Below are 26,682 nucleotides of genomic sequence, written 5' to 3' on the forward strand. Positions count from 1 at the left end.
TCCAAACCCATACATTTTATGGGCATCTCTTTACAAGTTATAAGTTATATTTCAGTCACTGTATGACCCGTGCCCTTTGGTGGGAAAACTCGGCTTCTGTTTTGTTGCAAATGCGTTTTTTAGAAGATTCTTATTAGCTGGTATTAATAGATGCACAGGCCTCAAAAGACGAAATCAGCTATTGATAATTGCAAGAAGTATACGGCAGCTACTGTATCGATCGGCTTGTCCCTTATTCCCCTGGTATGGGAGAGATAAGAAGACACACTCTTTAGTGCAATATAATTTCTTTTGACCTATCTGCTTGCTACAGACTTATGATGAATAGCCAGAGTGGTTAAAGTCCTTTATCACGAAAGTTGCCCCTTGATATAATATTGATTCTTTATAACTAGCTCCAAACACAAAAATCAACCTGTCCACTTGGCCATGATCATCATCATCAATATCATCACAAAAGCTCTGGAATAAAGATCAGCCGAGGACGGAAAATGCTCTCTATAATCTGCTCTCCTAATCTTTATTTGCCGATGATGAAAAGAAAAGGGTGGGGACGCGGGTGGATGGGGGCAAAGGAGGAGGAGGAGGCTGCTGGCCGTCTGACCCAAATCCCAAAATGTTAGACAAACGAGAAGGTCTTTATTTTATTTAAAGAAAACATTAAGAAGGGGAGGGGGTCGATTAGGAAAGATAGGGAAAAAACAACAACCCCCCCCCGTCAGATATTTAGGGGAATACATTGAGAAACTCCTTATTAATAAAATAGCATATTTCCTTCTGGACCGCGTAGAAGCAGGAAGTTCTGCATACAAACAAGGCAGGTTTCATTTACAGCTAAACAGTTTAGTTTTTTTTTAAGAGAAAGAAATACGGTTTGAAAACCTTTTCCATTCTCATTCAACACGGGGCCCATTTATTTAAATCCATCAATAATCTCAATTATATGAGAGGTCGGAAGCCTAGGCGATGAGGAGGTCAAAGGCGAATCTAGTTTACAGGGTGCTTAGCACATATGCCGAGCTGCCGCGCAGAAAAGTCGGGAGAGCCAAATCCACGTGTGTGTTGCCTTTTTACAGCCTCATATTGCGCGTCCACACAAGCGCGGGCTCGCACCCCGCCCACCCGCATTCACACGCGCCTCAACTCGTTCAGTGTTTCCTGCAGGTTTTTTTTTTTGGGGTGGGTGGGGATTGTTTTGCTTTTGCTTAGGCAGAGATGACAGACGTGACGTTGGCTCAACTACAATAAAGCCTCTTTGCCAGAAAGTGGAGATAGACACGTGGACTCTTGGAGCGAGCAGAGGGAGATATAACACTTCTGCCGCGCTCGGTGTAGGTGGATCTTATTCAGTGGGGTAGTTAGTTTGGCATTTAATCACGCTCCGCGGGCAAATCCAGGCGCTGGCCGCGGGAGACGAACCTGGGAACGGGTGGGAAAGGGACGAAGATCGCTGACACAAACCCAGTAAGTTTTCTTCCGGCAGGCCAGCTGCCCCGAGTTTCAGCCAGCTTTTGCATTCGAGAGAAAAGACTCGAAAGCGCCGCCGCTGAGGATTTTCTTCCCACTTGGAACCAGAAGTTATTGGCGCACCTCCAGCTCTGGCCCCTCCCCTCTCTTTCCAGCCCCACAAAGTCGGCCTTCTTGTCTTCTTTCCCAGCTGAGCGATTTCTTCTTCATTTTATTATTATTATTATTATCATTATCATCATCATCATCATCATCATCATCATCATCATCATCATCATCATCATCATCATCATCATCATTATTATTATTATTATTATTATTATTATTATTATTATTATTATTATTATTATTATTATACAGTCAGGTCAGGTCGTGTTTTTTGTTTTTTTCCGGGGCAGGAAAGTAGAGTGGTTATAAAACGGAGGAGAGAGAGAGTCTGCGATCCTACGGAATTGCTGGAAGCAAATCCCGTTCAGAGCGGGAGAGGTTTGAATCCGCCTGCAATTCTCCGAAGCGCCTCCAAACTCAGCCAGCATTGCCTGCCTGCCGCCACCTCCTCCTCCCTCCCTCCCTCCCTCCCGCCCCTTGCAGGGAATCCAGTTTTCACCCAGGACGCGCTTCTCCTCCGGGCTCGCCGGCCGCCTCCTCGACTTCCTTCTCCAACCTGCCCTCGCCGACGCCTCCACACACACACCCCGTCCCGCCCCCGTGGCTCCCCCGCCCGATTTCCCGCCAGGAGATGCCTTCCCACCCCTTGCCTGGGGGCGTCCGCCGCCCCCCCCCCTCTGTCCGTCACCCCGCGACCGCCCCCAACGGCCCGGCCAACTTTTAACAGCTCCTCTTTGCCTGCTGGAGCCAAAGACCTGACGCAGAAGACGAATCGGGGCGAAAGCGTCCTTTCGGTTTTCAGGCGGGTAATGAAGGAAGGGCAGGCAGGATCGGGTTCCGGGGTCGAAGGCACAAGCCTGAGGGTCGTTGCGGTGTACGACAAAGAGGTCCTCGTGGCCGCTGGTCGTGGTTCTGGGTCATAAAGATGGCAGCGCTTAGACCTGGTGCTGGAAGTCAGGAAGGAAACTTACGGCAAGGTGCCAATAGCTTGGACAGCGATTGTCTTCCTGGGATTAGGGGATGGCCAAAGGAAGAGATGTCAATCTTCTTCAAAGGAAGCCCCTTGGGGTTCTTCAGCGGGGGCTTACACGTGTATAGCCTGGTAGCTTCAAGGCAACCACAAAGATCAATTTTCTTAGGCTTTTGATCCTCCATATTCAACACATCTGATGATATAGGCATATAGAAGTTCTCTTTTGTCGTTCTGTCATCTATGGCATCATACACAGTGGCAGGATTCCCTTTTTTGATATATACTCCTTCCACTGTCTTTACCCCAAACTGCAATCTTACAGTCACTGTACTTTTTCTCACATGTAAACAGATGGACATATTGTAATTGGAAGCAAACCCTCCAATACTTTGTTCATTGATGTTCACAGCTGATATTGTTCAAGATTTACCTTTTTTTTCTTAAACAACACCACCTGCATCTTCTGTGAATAAGAATGTGGGATCTAAATTTACAGTATACTGTAGATAGGGCATTACTAAATAAAGTTCTGTATACATGGATTTACACATGTAAGAATAGGTCTAAATGGATGTCACTTTTATTTTGTTACAGAGGGCACACTCAATTAAAGCACATAGATTCATGGATCCAGCTATGAGCACATGCACCATACACAATTTTGCAAGTATCTCAGTGTGGCTTCTTTATGACTGGGAATTGAAAAGTCTTCTGACACTTGAACTGCTATCACATTGACAAAGCTTTGTAAATCAAATGCTGATGGCTGCTCCTTTTACACAACGGTGCATCTCTGTACTGTTAGCTAATGCTGGGTGCTATTGAATTTTGCAAACATATATTCATGTTTCCCTTGGACAGAGATACAGTGTAGGAGTTCATGACTAACAAAGGTAATATGGGTTAGAATCAATTCATTTTATCTGGTAGAAAATAAACAATCAGCAGTGCGAACGTCATCATCAAATGACACAATATAATTTGATTAGTTAAATAATCAGTGATGTCCAGATATACAGGTCACCTACTTGCAAATTAGATTATTCTGTTTACTTACCGTCAGTACCTTGGTGAGAATGCTTTTGTTTTTAATTCTGTCTCCCATCCTAGCTGATGCCAAGACCAAACTTCTGATTTATAGGTGTTTAGTATTGTGTATATATTCTGCACAACTTTTAGTGATTAGGTATTTTTTTGTGCTATATTGGGAGCTGTTCTGGATCAAAAACTAAATATTTTAAAAGAGGGAAACAAAATGGTGCACTGATTTCAAGTTTTATATTGGAACTTGTATACAAGAGAAGCCATTGTATTCAATGTACTAATAACAACTCTCATGTTCAAAAGGCCAATCTTTCTGTAGCCAAAATAGAATGCTATTGTTGAGGCAATAGAACAATTAGTGTCCTGCTGCAATGATAAAATAATATAAAATATAAAACACTATCCAATGAGGAAATACCCATAATGTATTTCCTTTTAAGGACTGAGTAAGCATATTCAATGAGCATTGAATTGTTAAAAGTTGTGCTCACAAAATGGAGATATATGGGGAAAAAACAATTGACAATTTAAGGGAAGAAATTTATAATGCAAAGTCTTGTTGTTGCAAATCCTATTTTGTCTAACAGTCACCCTCTTCACCTTTACAATAAATACCCTGGGGGTCTCTCTGTTTTTTATTTTTGGTGGCAGCCTGAACATCTGGATAAGCATTGCTTAAATATATTTATGTAGTGTATAATATGGAAAATAAAACTAATGCTTAATGTATTTTGGCATTTATCAGAGTCAATAAGATTTACACAAATGTTTGATCCAAAGATAAGTATAGCTATAAAACTTAAAGGGAGCTATTTGAATGTGCTCTAAAGTGAGCATTTTAAACTTAGTAAAACTTTTCGGATTGGAAGAATATATTCACTGTATTTTCAGGAAAAACTCATCATGTTAAACAGCAGGGCTTCAGTAACTTTTCATAGCAATCTAAAGAAGCTAGTTGAAAATGGTAATAGTATAAAGAAGGAAAAGAAATGGAAAGATATGAAATATGTCTAGTTTTTCAGGTATTTTTTAACAAATAGGAGAGGATTAAAATGTAGTTTCTTATATGGATGCTGAAATAATGCAACACTGACAAGTCAGTATTGTAGGATGGATTTATATCTGATACTAAACAAACATTGCTTAACTGTAGTTTATTGAATCAACTGAATTCACCAATACATAAGGACAAAATCTTGATTTAAAACTACAATAGACAAATTTTCACAACATCTTAAGTCCAGCCCTCTATGACTTACCATGATGTATGTACCCAATCAGAGGGAGAAAATAAAATAGCAAGCTGAGATTATATTGCAGGTGTTCTGCATGTAGGGAAGGAAGAGGTATGCCAGGACTAGAATTCGGCTGATGTCATTGTGGTCATGGGCCCTGAAGAATTTATTATTTACAATGTTCTAATGGGCAAAATACAAGGTAATTTTGAAACTTCAAAATCCTTTTTAAGTGATGATTGTAAAAATATAACAGCCACATCATATTAGCACTCTGAAATTTTTAAACTATTAAGGTAATTAGGAGAAAAGATCAGTCTTATTTGGCAGAAACAAAAAATGAAAAATAAGCACAGAACCATTGTAACATGACAATAAAGTTGGACTTTTCACTACAAAGAACATGACAAGGATGCCATTTAGAAAATTAGAGCTCTTTTCCTAATCTCTCCAGGAAAATATTAATTTTGAGCCCCATTTTAACATATACTAAATTCTAAAAGAATCCAAAGTTTAGTGAGAGCTATTCCAAGCTACTTAATTATTTCTTTATATAGGGCTTCATAAACAATTTGAAAATGCTTTAGCCTGTCCATATTGCTGAAATAAATATCGAAGTTGGAAGGTATTTACTTGCCTATTTTTTTTCAGGCTTGCAGAAGCTGACAGAGTCAAAATGTATTTTGTTAAACAAAATTTGAACTGTTCATGATACAACCATGCAATTGTGCACATTACAGAGTGTATGTATGTTCTGTGCTTTTGCTAATGTCACCTGACAACACTTTCATTCAAGGTAAAGCAATATGGCAGCAAAAGTATTGACTTTGTGTTTTTCTGTCAGCAAAATGTATAAAAGGCTATGGGCTTAAAAAAAACACCAAAGACAAAATTTATGAAGTGTCACCTTTGGATGGTGAGCATTACTTAAATCTGCAATAATATTTTGAAAGTGCGGGTTGGTCATTATTAGCCAGATCTTCACTGTTATTGAGATGAAAATAAATTATTCAGTCAAATATTCTCTCCAGTTGCTCTCTCCTTGCACAGAAAATGAATTTGCAGAGCAAATTAAGCTTTGCACAATGAAATCAGACTCTAGTTTTATTTTTGCTTCCCAAATATTTATAATGAACTACCATAATATGATATATATATTTCCAATATTTGTTTATTTAATTTTTTAAATACTTTTCTCTCCATTGCAGAATGTTAGTTGCATAGATAAATAAGTTTAGCCAAATGAAAGTATTACATTGCAATAACATGTGCATGCCTACACAAATATATTTAATTCTCCTCTTAAACATACATTTCATACATGAAGATTCATGTATGATTCATGTATTTCTTCTGCTTGGCCAAGTTCAGGTCAAGAATTAGCTTCCACATTGGGTAGACAAGAGAGGTTGATCAACTTTGGGGATTCTCTACACACACACATTCCCTCCCTGAAGACACTCCATGTATGTCTATGTGCAAAGGGTCACTTTATGGTAGTTTAATAGCTGGCAGGGAGATGGCCAGAATGCATGTCCAGCAGAAACCTTTGGGTGGATCGGATCGATATGGCACCTCAATTCCTTTCTATGAAGTGAATTGTGTGCATATATATCCAAACATGATACTAAAAGTTTGATTGATTTATAAATCAACAACTGAAGTGCAAAACTGCTGAGTTCAGTTCTCAGTACCATGAAATGTAGATGATACCTGTAACTCACCAAGTCTGTGAGTGCTGGTGGTCGAAGACAAAAGGGGTTAGAAGAAGATCTGGTTAGAGGACATGTCCTGAATCCTTTCTCCAACCATCAGTTTGAATCATAAGCATGAGGTTTTTTTCCCTGTCTTCCAGGAAAGTAGAACTTCCCTCCCTTCCTCCCTCCCTCCCTCCCTTCCTTCCTTCCTTCCTTCCTTCCTTCCTTCCTTCCATAATATAGGACTCTCTTACAACTTTAAGTCATTCAAATAGAACTCCCCCCCCCTCAAGATATAGTTAAAGATTGGGCAGGCCAATTGCAGCTTATGAAGCAAGCAGTTTGCAGCATTGAGATGATCAAAGATAGGGCATGACTGCTCTGAGATCCTTGACTATATGTGCATGTGCTGAAGTCCTTTCCAGCAGAATTTGCAAGGTCCACTTTGCTCTTGCAAGACTGGGAAAGGGCTTTGAAGCAGCTCTATTGAACCTTTAAGCGATGCAACCCCATCCCCCCCCCATACTCAATGCATTGACTTCAGAGAAGCACTTCATTTGTTTTCTGATGCATCTCTCCCCATAGTTTGCACAGCCTTTGTAATTAATTCTCCATTCCCTTGCATCAGAGAACTCTGGTAAATTTAACTTGACAACAGAGAGATTTCTAATAAAGAATTCTCAGCACTCTTACCAAACTACAGTTGCAGTGATTGTTTGGGAGAAGCCATGGTAGTTAAGAATATCAAGCGATGTAAGATAGTCATATTATACAGGGTCATAGTATATTTGATATACTTCTATGCCAGCTGTCATAAAATTGGAACATTAGGACTTCCTGCCATATCCTGAGTGAAAGTTACGGGCAAACTGCAACGAAGAATATTTTTCATGACTTCCATGTGGTACTGTAGGGCTGGGCTTGCATCAAACTTATAAAGTGGTTGTGGCATTTTCGAGATGAGCTGTTTGGTGGTGTAAAGAGGCAGGAGTTGGTTATAAAGAAGAACTTACTGACTGGGAATTACAGCTTTAGTTTAGTGCCATTAGTCAGGAATAGCTAGAGACACACAACACCTTGTGATTTTAAAGGCTTAAGCAGGAAGCAATGTTAAACTCTTTACATTGGGTTGTTTTGCACTCCAGGGTTTCCCCACTACAAAATAGGGACCAACAAACATTTTTGGAGGCAGGAACAGTTGTCTATTTTTCAAGGTATATTTCGAGCCTGCCTTTAATATTTTTATAAATAGCTCAAGGCAGCAAACATATCTAATACTCCTCCCTCTTTCTATTTCACACACCCCAACAACTCGGTGAGGTGGGATGGACTGAGAGAGAGTGACTTACCCAAAGTCACACTGCTTGCTTTTCATGCCTAAGGCAGGACTAGAACTCACAGTCTCCAGGTTTCTAGCCTGGTGCCTTAACCACTACACCAAACTGCCTATCTGCTACAAATGCAACCTCTGCGTACCTTTTCCTGCTTAGCTTTCAAATGCTGCTATCTGCTTTCATTTTGCCCTAGGCTTCAACTGGCTATTTCATATTACTTCAACAATTTTTTTAAAAAAAGTTAATTTAACCTTGTATGTGTACAGTATATGTTTGTGTGTGGGCCCAATATGGTTGGGCAATAGGAAAAAAAAGCAATTGGAACAGTGTGAGGTCACAGCTGCGGAGGGGCGGGGGGGGGGAATTGTCCACAGGAGGAGTGGTGGCCTGTAGTCCAGATTGAATAAATTGCATGTTGCTACCAAACTGACTCAGTACACAGCACAGAATCTTCATAAAGCTGATGAGAGCAGAGATCAAGAATAGTTTGAAGGATACAGTATGGATTTGCCCACTGTCTCCAATTCCAGTTTAATGCTATACTAATTTTAAATTAACAGTGAAGTATCTGTGAACCGGTTAAAAACATATGCAAATATATCAAAACATTCAACAATCTGAAAATAAAATTCAGATTAAAACCAGACATATTTTCTATTGCATAAGACCCCAGAGAATATAAATAAAAAACATCATCTTTGCTAAAATATAGGCTGATAGTTGGAAGACTCAATCTGGCACATCATTGAAAAAAATTGGAATCTTGCCATCAATGCATGATCGGGAGACTAAAACTGAACAATACGCAGCAGTGGGAAAATTAACTGTATATATTTACAATAAAGTTCTTACTAAATACAAGCAGGAGTGGTTCTCTCATATACAACATATCACACAGCAAGGCAAGCTCAATCTATGTATGTCTAGGTACAATATATTTGTACTTTCTCTTTGTTTTTTGTTTTTTCTTTAAAAGCTTTACTTAGCCACTTAAAGAAATATTTAAAAAAAATTCTAACCTGAAAAATAGAATTTTAGATTACATCTTTTCCAACAAGAAACGATATTTTAGAAATGACCTCATTTCATTTATGCTGTTGGAAATGCAGTGAAATCAATGTATTTAAACATGGCATTAAATATATTCTAGAGCTAAAAAAGTTGGAAAACTCCTAGGATAAATGATAATTCATGTGTTATTATAGAACAAGCTATTTGAACATATTTTAAAGAAGAAAATCTACCTTAAGGCCTTGACACTGTAACCAGAAATGTAACAGTTACGATATCTTGTTTAATTTAATTTAGATTAAATAATATATGGACATTTCCTTTAGACCCAATAATTAACTGACTACTTAATTTTTCTTTCTTTCTGTGACATATTTGTTTACACACATTTCTTTAATTTTAATGGAATATTAAAATTTAATAGCATATTAACATTAAATAATTTAAGCATTTATATAAATTTGTGTTTGTATAAGAATAAAACTGATACCTTAATAACTTTTTTGACTGTCTGTTATCCAAGGTTCACATTTGGTGGGATTTTATAATTGTCGTTATTAGCTAGGACTTTTTTCATATGGTTAATCTGAAATATTTGAGGAGTGGTAAATGATGTTCTTGTATATGTGTTGCTAATTTACATGCAGAAATATACTGATAATACAGTATCTGATTGTTCTTACAGAAGAGAATATACATAGTTGAGGTTGAACTATGGAGTCCTTGATGCTCCCTGAGCCTGGCTGTTGCTTGCAGATGTTTCATTACCCATGTAGGTAATATCCAAACTCCCCATGTGAAATCTATAAATTTCAGTAAAAATATTTTTTTTAGCAATATAAGGAAGTTGTTCATAAACCCACTTGGCCCCTTCTGTCAATCTTTTATCCACCCGTAATAGGAAATGGCAAAACATTCTGCAGTTTATCAGTATTGTCACTGTCTCTGGATCTCAAAAATGTCCTGAAGTCCATTTTCTCTACAACAGTATCAGAATTACATTGTGCTTCTTTAGCAATGAAACAGCTTCTGTGAGATCGTAATGTCACTGTGAGACATGAATGGTTCCCCTGCACAAATGACAGTGGAGGTAAATTAAAACAACGTGAAGTCTAAATAGCCCTTGCGTGGCTTCTTCAAAGTGCTAGAACACAAGGCATATCAATTACTCTCCTTTGATTATTCAGTGTATTTTCGTACTCATAAAATGATGCGAGACAATCTAATGCTATGAGGAATTATCCATAGTGGGTCTAGGTAATTCAGCAATATTATATTGACAGTATTACATAAAGATAAATAATTCTGTTAGGTTGAACAGCCTTGTTTACAGTAAAACAAGATTTTTGAGGAAATGCATGAAGTGCTATATTAGACCAAGAACTTGCTGAAATCCTGCGGCCTTTCATTGCCCATCCTTGTTGCTGAACATTTAGGCAAGTGGACTTTTCCATCTGGGTATCCAACTCCACAATTGTTCAGGATGCCAGGGACTTCTATAAGTGTTTGCATAAGATATCAGAGAATTACCAGAAGCTACAAAATGTGATTCTTTTCTGTGTGTGTTTGGGTGTGCCTTTGAGTCAGTTTTTGACTCTTGGCAACTGTCTGGAGTAGTCCTGCAGTTTTTTTGGCAAGGTCTTTTGAAAGTAGTTTGCATTGCCTCCTTCACAGGGCTGGGCAAGAGTGATTGCTTTCCCAGTTGGCTTTGTGCTTAAGGTGGAACTACAACTCATGGTGTCCTAATAACCCTAGCATGGTACCTTAACCACTACACCGAACTCACTATCAAAGTTCAATAGAAATGTGTATTAACTAAACAAGAGGCTGATTCTTTAAGCCATGTCCGCTTTCTCCTGAGGAATTAGGTCTGAATTTGATGTTAATGTCCCTGCATTTAGAAGATGTAATGGAATATATGGATAACCTTGGGGGACAAGGGAAAGAGGTGCTGCCCAGGAACCAATCAGAATAGAGAGGTTGGAGCCCCCAGTGGATTAATGATCAGAGGAAGAAACTTAGGAAGGGCCTGCCCTAGTTCAGGCAATTAAAATTGGCAGTAGGGTGTTTATACCTTCAGATTTGCAAGATTTTGTTAATGTAATCTTGCAATAAAGTAGAATTATCTTATCAAGTGCTGTTTCCTGTCTGGTTTATCCAGGAGGGCTGACAAAATAAAGGGATTTGTTTCTACTCTTTAGGTTGTAGGAGTAAGTGTAGTAGGAGTACTACCCATGAAGTTTTCCAAAGTTTGGAAGATCATGCCTCTGACTTGAAATTACAACTTTTCCATAAGTTTCAAGTTTGCATTTGTTGAAGATTGTCAGTTATAATCTTTCACTACCTGATATGTATTAAGTAAACTATTGGACAAGTACTGGTTGTTTTCTGTGGAAAGGTCATACAAAAGTCAACAAGATCATTAGCTGAATCTTACTTCGATACTGATGATGAAACTACATCCTGGCTTAGGAAGTACAGATCAGATCACATGCCATACCCAAATCCCATTCTTACAACTGACCCCTACTTCTCCCTATTCTGAGGGCTTGCCATGATGACTGCTTTTTGCCTGCCTAATCATAACTCTAATGTAGCCTACAATAGATCGAAGTAGGAGCAGGCTTATGAATCAGAAAGCATTCCGGCTCTCTCCTATAATGAAGTTGCACAACTTTTAGTTTTAATCCTAAATACTTCTATTTCAATACATTGTTCTTTGGGTATCGATGCATTAATAATTGCTAAGCACATTGATTTGTGCTTAGATTGTAAGCCGCCCTGAGTCTTTGGAGAAGGGCGGGATATAAATGGGACTAAAATAATAATAATAATAATTACATTGCCACTGTATCACAAAGAACAATGCTGCATTGCTGTTAAGGATATATGGATATGGATACGTTAACAGCAACATTAAAACACAGACTGCTTCCTGTTCCAGAGACATTAATACTGTCCAAATGAAGTGGAACAAAGATTGTAGATCTGCTCAGTATTACATGAGCAGTATATATTTCAGAAGATTATTAAGCTTATTTGCATATCTCAATATTTGTAATTACCCAAGTGAGGAAAATGTGATTTAAAATTAATAGAAATGTACAGTACCTTATACTGTCAACAGTCAATGAAATAATAAAGATATGGGAATGAAATCCTTTCTCAGCTCTTGAGAACTTGTGGATGAAATAATCTGTAAATAAGATTAAAAGATTTCAGTATCACTAAGATTGCCTCTTGTGACCTTAAATGTCATCCAAGTCAGGTTTAAAACATTCTTTGTGTCAGTGCATGGGTATATAATTTTTGCATTTATCCTACTTTGATTTTATAAGATTGCTGTAGCTTGTGCATAGCCCTTCTCTGCATTTAGAATTTTACATTTACATGCTAGAAGTACAGACTCCATATAAAATAATGTCAATAATGAGACTGTCAAGGGTAGATGGCTCTTTAATCTGCCACACAAAAGGCATAATAGGATGCATCAGCTAAAAAATCTGTTGCCAGACAAAGTGATACTTTAAAGAATGCACACATTCTTAATAATGTGAATAAAAGCCAGCCAAAGAGGCTGTGAATCCAAGAACTTCTTTGGACCAAAAGTGGCAGTTTTGATTCACAATAATAATACTGAATTTTATAAAATGAAATGGTTAAACCGTTAATGGAAATGTTTTCTCAAATCACAAGAAGCCCAATATTATCTACAATCATACAGTCAGAACAAACAAACTAGCAGATTAAGTTTGGTCATAAAAGTTGCTGTTAAAGAGATAGACTGATTTTAGGATAATAACACAATTTAGGAGCAGGTCAGTGTGGTGTGGCGAAAATATATTTCAGGAAGATTGGAAAGTGGCAGAGGGTTGCAATATTTTATGATAATTTGAGTGAAGCCTTTTAGGTAAATCCACCTACAGCATAAAATTCTAAAATATTAAATTTGAAAAGAATATAGAAATGGAAAATTCAAATCCAGTTCCCTGCCAATGACAGAAAAACTATTATTAATATCCCAAAGGGTAAATATCTAGAAAACAACTAGAAACCTCAGTGTAATTCAAAGTTCAAACTCAGCTAATATTTCCAATGAATTTTCTTCCACATATAATAATAATAAGTTGTAAGGGACCTTGGAGGTCATCTAGTCCAACCCGCTGCTCAGGCAGGAAACCGTATACCATTTCAGACAAGTGGCTGGCCAGTCTCTTCTTAAAAACTTCCAGTGTTGGAAGTTTCTGGAGGCAGGTTGTTCTACTGGTTAATTGTTCTAACTGTCAGGAAGTTTCTCCTTAGTTCTAGGTTACTTCTCTCCTTGACTAGTTTCCATCTGTTTCTTCTTGTCCTGCTTTCAGGTGCTTTGGAGAATAGCTTGACTCCCTCTTCTTTGTGGCAGCCCCTGAGATATTGGAACACTGCTATCATGTCACCCCTCACCCTTCTCTTCATTAAACTACACATACCCAATTCCTTCCCCAAACTATTTAATTTAAATCCCCTTTTACAATTTGAATCATTTTAAAGTTATAATTCCTATAAAAAACAAATTTGCTCCATCATCTAACAGGTTTTTTTTAACTATTTGAGGATGACATATCACAGTTAACAGAGACCACTACAGATAGGAGATTAAGTAGATTATATGCTATTTGGTCCTTTGGAAAACCATAGGTAGTGTATGTTTTTCTATGGTCTCTAAAATATCTCTTATATTTCATGAATTCTTTAGATTCTTTCCTGTCACTTTTTCTTCTTTTTTGCTTCACCCAGATTCTATTCAAATCTACAAACGGTGTACATTTATGCTAATCCTGTCCAGGAAGAAGTATCTTAAATATGGAAGAGGCATTCATCTTTGCTTTCTATTCATCTGCCCTCCAGCATATTGTTCATGGACTTCTCTACATGGCCAGGGATAGCCCAAAATTATACTTAAGTTGTAGTGGAGCAATTTCACTCACCTCACTATGAGCCAGGAACAATATGAGAACTCTAGGATTATTTTGCTCACTGATGCTAATGCTAACTTCCTCCACATCTAGTGGTTCCTGCTTTTAAAAGTTTTGTTAATTAAGTCTGATGAAATACTGAACTATCTGAACTTTCTAATCACAAGCCTTCCTTTTTCTTCTTAGGCACTTGCTCACTTTTGACTGATCAAGCCATGGGAAAATTTCCTAGCACAAACCATATGATGTGTATCACTTTATTTGCTAGAATCACCAATGAACATCCTCCTCCCAAATCCTAAACTAAACTGAGGTTGAAGGTTTATATGAAAAGACAAAAAAAATCAAGATTAACAAACTTAGCAAAGGTTGAATGTCAATAGATTGTTATAAACAAACAAACAAGCCAGCGTTATGTGGACAGTGAGAAAAGATAGTTGCAAAGAAAGAAAGGCAGGCTGACTGGTAGTTCAGCTTCTTATTTAGATTTGTCAAGATTATTATATTAGTGCAAGCTCTTTATTTTTGATGTTGGCGCAAGCAGCCATATGCTCATTCTTAAAGTACAAGAAGAATGCTTCCTCTGATTCATGTTAAGTAAGATAGGCTGTAGTTAATAATAAGAAAGATAATTTTTCCTATGGAAATCCATTGTTTAAATTAGTTGTTTCTCAGTGGAAATTATTTAGTTTCAAAAAAACTGGCATGATTTTCATTCTGAAGCTAAGCTGATTTTTACTATGACAAATACTGTATATACAGCTTTTCTGGATTTGCTGCATTTCTTTTGAGCCAAATTTCAATAGAAATTTCGGTCTCGCTGAATGTCGTCTCTTCTATTGGACTGAATGACTATGTACTGGTGCTCAACAAGCATAATACAAAGCAGCTAATTATTGTGAAGAAAATTATGTATGCACTTTAAGCTGGCCACAGAGTTCTATATGTTCTTGGCAGCATTTTCATTTTGCTCTCATTCCATTCTTAATGCTACAGTGCAATTCAATTGGCACCTAAATCTCACATGTTTTTCACACACCTATGAAGGATCTGCATGTGCAGATGATGGGTTGAATCCAAGTAAGATATATGATATTGTATGGTAGGAAAAAAGTACACCTACTTGGGTTTACTTCTATTTGGCAACTAGTATTACTAGAGCTAGATTGGAGCCACAGGACATAATAATACAGACTCTCCATCCCAAGTTCACACATTCACACATTCACAAGATAGCAGCATCTAAACTTTACAACCCAGCAAGTGAAATAGGAGTTTCATGCTCTGACTTTAATTATTTAATTTATGGCAGCAAATCCATACTGGCTATATGTGGCATTAGAGCGGTGGTGGGATTCAAATATGTGAACAACTGGTTCTCTGTGTGGATGCCACTTCCGGAAGTCCATTCTGGGCCTGGGCAACAAAAAATTAGCTACTGGTTCTGCTGAAGTGGTGCGAACTGGCCGAATCCCACCACTGCATTAGAGTGATTCATGAAATCTGGGGTATCCATTATTTTTACTGCTTGTTGTGTCCATCATTATCTGCCCTCTGGTTGGTACAGCAAAATAAAATCAAGGTATATATTTGAAGTGGTTTAATGTTTGTCTGAACAATCTGAAGATGCATTGTTCTTTTTTTAAAAAAAATAAATAGGAATTTTATTAAAAATTTCAACTAATAAAAAACTAATGATAAAAACTAATACAAACTAAAAATGAAAAAATACCATCAAAGGGGCAGAAAAAATAAAAATGTAGCAAAGGAAAAGAAATATATAAAGAAATTACTTCTCCCTTTATCACCATGAGTGTAAACAATTTTAATAACTTATCACCTTCTCTTAAAATAAAGCAAATGATTTCTTCTTCCAATGTCCCTTATTACATTTCCTATCTATAAATAAATCCTTTAAAACCTTATCATTTGTCCTGATCAGCAAAAGTCCATTCAGGGCTACAAGAGATAACAACATATCTATTTTAACCTTGATCAAGTAAACCAACTTTATATTTCTTCCTTTTACTTTTAACTATCCTGAACTTCAATCCCTTCAAATAATGTTCTAAAAATTGATTTCTTTTCATTTTTTTGTTTGTCCCTTCTCATAAAATTCTTCAAACCTTTAACAAGTCTCTTTGGTAAATCCAGTATAGGAAGATTATCCTGGTCACTGTCTTGGTTTGTTAATAATATATTCCTTTTAATTATTAATATATCAGCTGATTTCTCTTGTATCTAAAGTATAACATTTTTCATAACATTCTTATAGGATATCATTTTTAAATCCACTTTCAGGTCATATCATCTTTTCAGAACATTCTCTCTATAGAGGCAGACACTCTTAAAATTAGCTTCTGGGTCTATTGTTCAAAACTATTCTTCAGTATGTCCAATGTTAAAATATTTTGTTCCATTTTATATTAGTAAGTCAAAGTGTCTTTCCTCCTACAAGATCCATTGCAATCTTTAGTTCCTTCTAGTTCCCTCTAGTGTCCCAATTTCAAAGTCCCATCCTATCACATTTTTTAACAAATTCAAAATAAAAGGATTTCCCCACAGTAACAACTTTTATAATTAATTCCAAAATCGTATTTCAAATCCGTAGGAACCCTTAGTCCATTTGTAACTTTTCAAAATCAAAGTTCTAATCACCCTTTTGCTGTATATTCAAAGAAATTTTTAAGCCTTTCAATTTGTATCAGAAACTTTTTTCACTAGGGATTGAAGGAAACTTACCCAATGTTTTCAGACTTGTCAATCTAAAGGTTCATAATAGCTGAAAAGCAGTTAACAAGTGATGAGAAAGGGAAGTGTGTGAACCCAGTGTCTTTTTAAAGGTATCAACTTTGATTTGAGCAAGATGATTATTCCCAGAGCTCTAAACCTGCTGGGCAAACTCACAGTCACAATCTACTTGTCAGTCTTTATTCCATCATGGTCGGCAACTCCACTTTTAGCAGAGCCATCTTCACTTCACAGTTTCTTCCCTGGAACTGAGTGTGCACTGTACAAGACTGTCACTTCATGGATAATCTCCTACTTTCCACCTCAGCCAGCTTTTTCAGTTTTATCAATCAGATGAAGTTGACAGTGTTGTGACAATATTGTGCATCAGATCCATGCAACATTCACATTTTTGGGAGCCTATTGGGGGAGAGAAATATCATCCTTTTAAAGCAGAGGACTGAGAGCCACATGATCTCAAAAAAAGACATAGCTGCTTTAAAGAGTTGTGATGGGCTACAGGGGCAAACCCTGTGAAATTACTTATGAAATGTTGAACAGCTTTAGTATTGCTCTTCTGGAAGAATAAGAGAACACAAATATAGATAGAGAGAAGATACTAGAATGAAGCACTACTTGAGGTTTTGAAGTGTTATATACATTTACAACATATCATTCTGCATTGGCATACGCAAGAAATGTTGTTTTCAAACCAGTGGCAGCCAAAGGCATCCTGTTATTCTTTCCTAGTCATGATATAAAGTAGCTGTAATAAAACCTGAGGCAGATAATCCCATAACTGCCTCTTCTCACTGGCAGCAGTAAAATATAATCTTAGTGAAAATTAACTATACATAAAAGATATTTCCTCATTTTTGTTTTCCTTTATGATTGCACCATCATTTGGGATGAATTTTAATTTATTCATCTGTTGAACAGTCTTCCTTAACAGTAGTTTTTACAATCTTTGTCACGCGACTATCTCTTCATTATGCATGCATGCTGAGTTTTATGGCCAATACCATGTGTGAGCTCCAAACACTCACTACACACAAGCAAATAAGGAGGTCAAATGTTTCTGAGGAAAATAAAAATGCTTAAGGAACAGAACAACAGAAGGGCGTTTCCATCTGACCATTAGCACTCGCCAGATCTTAAGAAAGATATGTCCACATTTTATGGTGGTGAGCCTAGCAAATTATTAATTTATTACAAAAAGAACAATAGAATGTTGTGGAATGAATGCCAGACCCCTTTGAATTTTCCCTTCTAAAAAACCCCCCCAAAACCAAACACAGAAGAAAAATTTCTGAGTACTCCCTTTCTGAGCTTGGTTGTTTTCTCGCAAATTTTCATTACCCAAACTAGGTAACATCATCAGTGCTGGTAAGGAATGGGGGTTTGTTTTCAATTTATATTCTAGTGGTTGGAATATAAATTGAGAGCAAGCCCCATTCCTTACCAGAACCGATGATGTTACCTAGTTTGGGTAAAGAAATGTTTACAATAAAACAACTAAGCTCAGAGAGCACCAAGGACCCCTCATTTCAACCCTGAGCTACAAATATTCTCCTTTATCGGAAGATTTTCTCCCAAAGCAGAAAACTGAAGGTGGGGAAATGTCTCCTTCCTCCAAGTAAAATTACCCTGATTTAGGATTCTTAAAAAAATGTGTGGAGGGAGGAAGCTTCTAAGTGCCACCAATGCCATAATGGAAGATAAATTTGATCTTGAATAAGTTATAGCCAACATTGCACTGAATATTTTACAAGATATTATACTATCTTTATAATATACTACACTATTACCAATAGTAGCATTTAGCAATAACAATAGTACTTAGACTTATATACCACTCCTTAGTGCTTTACAACATTCTCTTGAGTGTTTACAATGTCAGCATTATTTGTATATTGCCCTCAACAATCTGGGTCCTCATTTTACTGACCTTGGAAGGGTGAAAGAGTGAGTCAATCTTGATGCCACCAGTATTGAATTCCAGACTGTGGGCAGAGTTAGCCTGCAATACTGCATTCTAACCACTGTGCCACCAGGGCCCTTACATTCTGATAGATGATTGATCTAGTAAATTCTGATCCAATTGAAAAAATAAAATATCTGACCTTTTTTAAAATGATGTAATCCTAGGGATTCAGGTGGTGTAACTTTTATATGGAAGGATTTTCCCCCTGGTATGTGCCTGGCTCTGACTTAGCAGAGAACTGAGTTTCTATCTTTAGAAAGACAGAAAAAATTTGGCTGTTTCCTTAGGCATTTGGATCAGAGCGTGTCAAATTCCTATACGGTGACATATACTAAATTTGAGGGCCTGATTTCCAATTAACTGTTACATTGATTTTTTAGTTGGCATTATTATTTTGTTTTTGGCATTTTTGTTATTAGTTTTTTATACATTGCACAGAATCTAATTGTTCAAGTTGGGTGACCATGTAAGTGCTTTAAATAAACAAAGTATACCTTGATTTTGATTAAACAGTGTTACCTAAAAAGAATTTCGCTAAGTAGAATTTTCAATTATTGGTATGGAACGATGGATAATTACTGAAATTATGCATTATTAGAAAAGGGGACATTTTGCTACGTGGAAAAAAAGGAAAAAAAAAACTATGGTGCTCAGTATAATATAATGTTCTTCATGTAAAGAAAAAAATGCTTTTAGAGTACTCTATCAAAATCTTTTAAGCATTTTAAAAATAATCTGTATGTCATCAAGCCTGTATTTACATGATGGCAAAATTGGCTAATAATATCTGTATAATATGCCTTACGGGAACAAATATAATTTGTTCTGTTTGCGTCATTTAATTTGTAAAACCTCCAGAGCCAGCTTCAGTTTGATCAAGGCAACTTCACTGCTAGTTTATTTTGTGATAGGATTCGCTTTAATCTATAAGTATCATCTTGGAAAATAGGAAAGTACCATTTTGGTAGTGCATCAAATGGATGTAACGTTCTGGAGAAAAAAAATGGGTGTCTGATACATAGTTGCAAATGTGACCACTTGGGAAAAAAGAGATCTGAGATGCATGTCAACAAAATTTCCTCCTCCTTTTCCGCTCTTTACTGTGTCCCTTGAACATCATATTCAGAACTGCCAATAGAGTGTGGTAAAATATCAAGATGGCAGCCACAATGGCATATAAAAGGGCTGGAATTTCTATCCCATTGCCGTGGCCTTCATCTTACCTTTTTTTTTTTAACCATGTCCTGTGAATAGAAAAAGCGCCACAGGAAAGAAAGTGTATTATGCACTATTATTTTTTTTGAATTTCAAAAAGAAGAGAACAGTTGCAACTGTTGTACTTCACAATTTAAATCCTTTAATGTTATTATGATATGCATAGGATTAGGTGTCTATTTCCTGATGCGAAGGAGGACATCCGGCATGAATATTCACCTTTTAAACCTGACACTGACTATATTGAATATTTCCACATGACACTAGGCAGCATTATATTTAAATTAGACCTAGTCATCATGCTTAAATCAGGTAACCTTCATGCTTAATGTTAAGTCCTTGACATTTATTTATTTATTTTTTAAAAAACCTACCATGCAATAAGTAGGCTGTGAGTGTAATAATGATCAGAATTAGAGCCATTCCAAAGTGTGGAAATTTAATACTTTCACCTCTTTGGGGCCTTCAGGTAAATGTGAGAACCTATTTTAGTCTGAGAACTATGGACTAATTCATTAAAGTAAAGGTTTCCCTGTCCAGTTGCGTCTGACACTAGGGGGCAGTGCTCATCTCTGTTTCTTAGCCAGCCAGCATTATCTGAAAATGCTTCCGTGGTCATGTGGCCAGCATGATTATACCCTGAGGTCATTGGTGGGATTCAGCCGGTTTGCACCAGTTTGGTAGAACTGGTAGCTAGTGTAAAGTCGCGTGCTTCACATAGAGACGGACACAGAGCTGGGGTAAAGATGAGTTTATTCTGAACAGAACAAACTGGGGAAACAGGGAAGCCTGGCGTCTATTTGTACCTGCCCAGGTGGATGGCATCCAATCAGTTCAAACCTGGGCTTCCTGCCAGTGCAGGTGACAATGGGTGTAGATCCTGGCTTCCCACCAGGCTGACCATGCCTGGGGCTGTCAACAGCTTAAGTCATTAGGCTTATCCTGAGTGAGCAGTCATCGCCCGGAGCTGTCCAGCCCCTCTGCTGATCTGCACCATCAGCCTCCTGCTGTGCTGTCCTTTGTGTATGCTGGGAGGCATACACTGCAGCTAATTTTTTGTTGCCCGGGCCCAGACTGGACTTCTGGAAGCAGCATCCACACAGAGAACTGGTTGTTCACATATTTGAAGCTCACCACTGCCCAAGGTACATGGAACGCTGTTACTTTCCCACCATAGTGGTACATATTTTTCTACTCACATTTGCATGGTTTCAAACTGCTACATGATCAGGAGCAGGGGCAAGTAATGGGAGCTCATTGCTCATCCTGTCACTTGGTACTTGGGTCTTGAACCCGGGCTGTCCGATTTCCTGTTGCCAAGCTCAGTGTTTTTAACTGCTCAGCCGTTGCGCCCCTGGACAAATGCATTAGCAACTGCAAAGTCACGCTAGGCAGAGAATAGTACAAATTTGATTCATTTTCTGAATTTGTTACAAATATACAATGTTGTGCTTCATTTTCATATCTGCAGGATCCCAGGGTAATGGCAGAAATAGTGGCGTGATGGGTTCTCTGTCACAAGAATCGCTAGCTAATGAGTCTCACTTAAACCTTCTGTCTGTTAGAACAGGTTGGAATGGCAAAGCTTATGTTACTTTGGGCTTCGTTCGTTTTCTCAGCTTCAGCTTATGACCAGCAACGAGTCTTACCAAAGCTCTTTATTATTATTATTATTATTATTATTATTATTATTAATAATAATAATAATAATAATAATAATAATAATAATAATAATAATAATAATAATAAGTTGGAAGGTACCTTGGAGGTCATCTAGTCCAACCCCCTGTTCAGGCAGGAAATCCTATACCATTTCAGACAAATGGTTGTCCAGTCTCTTCTTAAAAACTTCCAGTGTTGGAGCATTCACCACTTCTGGAAGCAGGTTGTTCCACTGGTTAATTGTTCTAACTGTCAGGAAGTTTCTCCTTAGTTCTAGGTTGCTTCTCTCCTTGACTAATTTCTATCCATTGCTTCTTGTCCTGCTTTCAGGTGCTTTGGAGAATAGCTTGACTCCCTCTTCTTTGTGGCAGCCCCTGAGATATTGGAAAACTGCTATCATGTCAACCCTCACCCTTCTCTTCGTTAAACTACACATACCCAATTCCAGCAACCATTCCCTAAATGTTTTAGCCTCCAGTCCCCCAATCATCTTTGTTGCTCTTCTCTGTACTCTTTCTAGAGTCTCAACATGTTTTTTACATTGTGGTGACCAAAACTGGATGCAGTATTCCAGGTGTGGCCTTACCAAGGCATTGTAAAGTGGTATTAGTACTTCACGTGATCTTGATTCTATCCCTCTGTTAAAGCAGCCTAGCACTGTGTTGGCTGCCCAAAACGTCTGGTATGCATTCTTACATATTCATTGTATGTATGTATGTATGAATGTATGTATGCATGATACATTTGCAGATTTATTCAGGAGTTCAGACTATCATGTAGCAGTCCGTCATCCTATTTTCACTCATAACAACACCCCATGAGGTAGATTGGGCTGAAAGAATGGGTTGGGCCCAAAGTAATTCCATGAGCTTCTAGACCAGACATGTCAAACACAAGGCCCGGGGGCCGGATTCGGCCCGCGAAGTGGTTTCATGTGGCCCGTGAAGCCATCCTGGAAACAGTGAGGGAACGGCCCCCACTGCCTTGGCCCTGGCCCAGAGACCCTCCTTCTGTCAGAGACCCTCAGATCTGTCCCACTCCTGCCCAGGCCCCCATAGGCACCCTTGATGCGAACGATGTAGAGCTGGCCATGCCCACCCAGTAGGCCACACCCACCCAGGCCACACCCACCCGGCCCCCTGAGGGCAACCGCAATGCTGATGCGGCCCTCAATGAAATTGAGTTTGACACCCCTGTTCTAGACCAATACTTGAGCTCTTTCAATTAGTCAGCTCTTTCAATTATTCAGCACAGCCATTGAGTCAGTGCTGACTCTTAGTGACCACATAGATTTTTTCTTCCATGATGATCTGTCCTTAACCTGTTCATTCAGGTCTTCCAAAGGTTCAGTTATTACCATTGCAACTGAGTGTATCCTTCTTGCTGTTGGTTGTCCTCGTCTCTTTCTTTTCACCCTTCCCAGCTTTATAACCTTCTCTGGGGATTCATGTCTTAGCACGATGTGTTTGAAGTAGGAAATTCTGAGCATGGTTATTTGTGCCTGGAGTGAGAACTTTGATTGATTTGTTCAATGATAAATTTGTTTGTTTTCTTGGCTGTTCACAATATTCTTTGGAGTCTTCTTCTCCAAAAATCTCAATGTTCTTTCAATCCGGCTTCTTCAAGTCCAATTTTCTCTTTTATAGAGGGTCACAGGGAATACCATTGTTTGCACAATTCCAATCTTTGTAGATATAGACAATTCACAATATTTGAATATGAATCTCTTTTTCAAGGCTTTCATGGCTGCTCAACCAAGTGCCAGTCTGCAAAATATTTCTTGATGGCTTGTTCCTTTACTGTTGATAGTTGGTCCTAAGAGGCAGAAGCTATCCACCGTTTCAATACCTTCATTGTCAGTTCTAAGGGTGGTTTAAGCTTGTAATAATAGGTGATGTGGGTGCAGTCTTACAGTTCAGAAGCTGGTTTATACATATATTGCTTTGAAGAAGACAGGAGTGGCAATTACAACTTTCTTTGTGCCATCTATTTTCTGTGACCTAGACTTTCTGTGGCATTGTATCTCATTTTGCTAAGGAAAAGCTTGTTCTGCTTTTCCTAATTTACATAGAGTACTGCCAGCATCTGACACATTTAAGTCCTGCTCAGAAAATGCAAGTGTTGCTAATGTACATTGTCAGCAGTGTCTATGATGGGTGCAAAAGGGGACAGATTTACCAAATCTATTCCTTCTTCAACATGCATCATGATGGTGGAAACCTCTTCCCCCTGCTAAAAGGAATAGAACCGATAGTGTGATGCTGTAATACTGTTCTTGTTATTCTGATGAAAATAGTAAAATTCCGTCTTTGTATAAAGTTTAGACTTACACTCCACTGAGGCCAGCAATGAAATGAGAATCGTTTCTAGGGAAGGTCAAATACACAGTTGAAACTTTATAAGGTTCATTCATAGATATACAAAAAATCTAAGTATTTTCATCTCACTCTGCAAAACAAAGAAGCAGCTAGCAGGTGGACCTTTCTTATTATATATTTGATTAAAAATTAAAACTTGAAGTGCAAATTTAAACACTTTCCCCTCACTTGAACTTATGGCCTTTTTGAAATCTGAACCACCACTTTGGATCAAGCATTAAGTCTAATGGCCTGGATTCTAATATCTGGTTCAAATACTACAGTACTTATGTGGAGAATACTGATTCCCCTCCCCAGATAGTTGTATATCATGTAAGTAATTGTTAACATCATCATGGTGCTTACATGACACGTTACAAGACATGATTTGCATGCAGTTTAGTTTAACTAGATGAAGAGTTGGCCTTTTGACATGAATTGCCATCAGGAATGTATAGTAGTGGCCTGGAGAATCTCTGTGTAATTATGATGAATTAGTAAGTATCAAGCAGACATTACAATGGCCTCACAAAGCATCGCCACACAAACACATTTTCAGCACTTTTCACGGGCAATAGAGTTTGCTCCATTTGTGGATAAATGGCCAGATTTCTCATTCTATAGCTTTCTTACACATATCTCACCCATAGTATAGTTAACATTATGCATTGCCAGTTTTTCATGGACACATATACTGCAGTTTGAATCACTATAAAAGAACCCGAAACTAGAAATTAGGAATGACATATTCAAGATAAAAGAGCGGCCGCTGCAGAAATAGTGTCTGATGAAGATTTAGAATGGAGGCTGAGCCATGTGAATTGTTTATCCATTCTGCCATGCTATTGCTGCAAACCAAGAATGGTGTAATAATTTATTTGGAAACCATGGCTTAGTACAGTGGAAGGGGAAGAAAAAGTAATCCGGTGCAGCTTTGACAGGCAAGGCAGAAAGATACGAAAAGGAGAAGCAGATCTATTTTTTGAGATGTGGGCAACAACTACGAATGAATAGACAGCAGCAATAATGTAGATTTGCTGTGTCTCAGATGTTTTAGCAGATGGCCAGCTATGTGTGATTTTGAGAGGAGGGGAGAATGTAGGAAAAGTGTTATATATCCTGTGTATAATGCATGTTATTGCTTTTTATTGCTCAGTGCATCTGTACCATGGCTTATCATGTTTACAATCATTCTTACAAAGGAAAGTCAGACATTTCTGTACCGGTTCTAAGAATGTAGATTTTATCACATTTTTCTTAGTAACTTTGCGATTTTAGAAGCCACTCTTTGAACATTTTCTCTCCTTAATTTTTTTCCTGTGTGATACATTTTTCATCTTTTTAAAAATAATTTTTAATTAAAAGACTTTTTTGCAATACTAAAACATAAACATACAGTGTAACTTTATAGAAAAGAAAGAGGGGACTTCCGGTTTGCCAATGCCACCGTTATGGACATCTGGAGGATGGCTCTTGTCTTCCACGTCCAGTTTCACATCGCTGGGGGGGGGTGTCCTAAAAAGGTTAAAGAGTCGCCCTGGCGGGGCGATCAGCAAGAAGGGGCTTTTGCAGAAACACAGGGGAGCCGCAACCCTCCTGTTAGTGCCTGCATTCCCTTCGAACTGGTGGATGAAAGACTGGCCATAGCAACATGGCCGGTTACTAGGCTGCAGACAGCTGAAGTCACACTTATCACCAGGCAACATTATAGCAGCATGGAAGGGACTGGGTAAGATCCCTCTCTTATACTCCAATCTTCTTCTTTTCAGCTAAATAAGCTGCTAAGTACCTTCCCCCCTGTGGAGAGGGAGGGGGAAGTTCAACCCTCCCTTCAAAATAGTGGCAATCGAGCCTCCAGGGGTGTTTTTTTTAAAAAAAAAGTTGAAAAAATGAATTGGACCTCAACTAGAACTTTATAACTTGTGGACTAAAAGCTTTTGACTATCTACTCCTTACTTCCTACTCTTATTTGAAAATTTGGCTTTGCTCTTCTAAAATAGAAGAAACAATTGAAAAGAGATTAACAGATACTTCCCTAAAAGAAAAGAAAAGAATTTTTAAGCACTTGGGGGACACCCAGTGGCCAAACCTAAAACTGCAATCTGACACTCTTAAAAAAAAGAGAGAGAAGAGACTTGGCTGATACCTTTAACCTTGAACTCCAGATGTGAGACTACACCATGGAAGAAATACAAAAACAAATCTATGCTATGATGAAAATAACCTGCCAAACTTATCAGTTCCTTTCTATAGCCGGTGATGAAATAAGAGCTTTTGGAAAAAAACTAGAAAGCGTCTTGGTTAAGCAAACTCAAATTGTGACAACAACTAATAATCTATTGGGACAGAACATAACAGAAGAAATTGAACAATCAAATACATTGACAGAAGATTTAATTACTCATCAAGCACAGACACTTGAAGATCAAAATGAGAAATGGATGGAAGAAAAAATACACAGTCCAGGACAATTATATCAAGAGGAGAAAATAATGAGAAGATTTGGTGCTTTTATTAGACCCCTCAACCCTTCAAAAATGGAGATTGGAGGGTCATTTCAATACGATACAATAACACAAGGATTCTTTGATGACCCTTGTAGTGTATGCTGCTAAGCATACACAGGAAATACCAGCGCAGCAGGGGGCTGGACAGCTCCAGGCAATAACTGCTTAGGCGGGAAAGCCTGAGCTGAGTGAGTCATTGACAGCCCAGGCATGGTCAGCTCTGGCGGGAAGCCAGGGTTTAAACCTATTGGCCACCTGCACTGGCGGAAAGCCCAGGTTCAAATCTATTGGTCACCATTCACCTGGGCAGGTATAAGAAACGCCAGGTAAACCCCTTTGTCTCCAGCTTCATTCCCGAACCACTATAAAGAAGTACTACCCAGCTCAAGTGTCTGTCTCTCTG

This window comes from Vipera ursinii (assembly GCF_947247035.1).
Source record: "Vipera ursinii genome assembly, chromosome: 3".
NCBI lineage: Eukaryota > Metazoa > Chordata > Lepidosauria > Squamata > Viperidae > Vipera > Vipera ursinii.